Genomic DNA, 1329 nt, shown 5'->3' with positions numbered 1-1329 from the left:
ACAAGAGCATTTTCCATGGATTCCACATTTTGAGCTCATTCCTTGGTTGCACGACCCCATTTATCTATCTGTGTGTGTGTTTTCGTGTGCCACATATTGCTATTGGTCTACTTGTTACACTGGCAAATTTGCGAATCTCTTTCAGCATTACTGACTCTTGCTAACATTTTGCATCAAATTTTTGTGCCACTATCCTCACCGAGCTCCACCATAAGCCTTATTTGTGTAGGTGTGAGAAACCGACTAGAATTGGTACCAATTGTGCTATTTCCTTGTCCACATTGGAGTGATCATTGATCCACTTTCAACTTCGGTCAAGGTACATTTGGTATTTGTTCTTGTCTTTCTACCACTGATATTTTTTTCTTGGAGTGATGGATAGGCAAGGCATTTCATCTCCGGTCTTCCACAACAACGACGGCGTGAACAACTACATCACCAAAGCGTCAATATTCGATCTACAACGACAAACGAGAGGCGCACAATCAAGATTGCAAGATTTCCGGGCTGGTGGCCGGATGTCCGGGGCCTGTAGCTTCTGGCGGCTGTGTTGCTGTAGTGGATGACGCTCCAGGGGCCAGATGTCCGGGGTCTTGGCCGGATGTCCGGGGCCTGGGAGATGATCTTGGCTCCTTCCATTGGTTCTCCTCATTCGTGAACTTGGGGACTTGTACATCTTCATGCGCATCTTCGGGAGGGTCCTCCTGGTACCTGATCATGCACAACATCTCAGACTTAGGTAGTAGCCATGTCTCATGTATAGAAAGTGGAAGTTCGGAGAGGAGTGAGTTCACCTTATCTTTGATAACCTTGGCTCGGGCTCGTGTCATTGGTCCAAGTGGTGTCGTTGGAGGTGTAGGTGCGTCCATGGGGATGATCATGGAATTCTCCGCATCACCACGCCCCCCTCCACACACACACACACACAAACCAAAACCTGCTCGGGCATGCGCGCGCGCACACACACACCCCCTCCCTCGCTAGAAACCCTAGCAAGGTCCTTGCCACTGCAAGGCCTCCATTGTCAACATCTGCCGGTTTGCCCGTGCAGCTTACCCACTGATCTCCTTACCCAGGCCGCCCTGAGTTTCTTAGATGACACCTACCAAACACACCCTTTCCCATAGATCCCCATCCCCATCCCCCACTCCAGAGCGTCGCAGCCTAAGCCCGGCTACGCTTCCCATGGAGCTCGAGGAGCGACTGGCCCAAAAGAGGTGTATAGCGGTCTCTTTGCCCGACGTCGCCGAGGAAGCTGACGACCATAACTAGCGGCAGGCACTCAAGCAGCGGGCTAGAGTATACGGGCATGTCTCGTCCACCGGCTAC

The sequence above is a fragment of the Triticum urartu genome, chromosome 1 (genome assembly GCF_003073215.2).
Source record: "Triticum urartu cultivar G1812 chromosome 1, Tu2.1, whole genome shotgun sequence".
Taxonomy (NCBI): Eukaryota; Viridiplantae; Streptophyta; class Magnoliopsida; order Poales; family Poaceae; genus Triticum; species Triticum urartu.
This window is presented reverse-complemented; position numbering follows the sequence as displayed.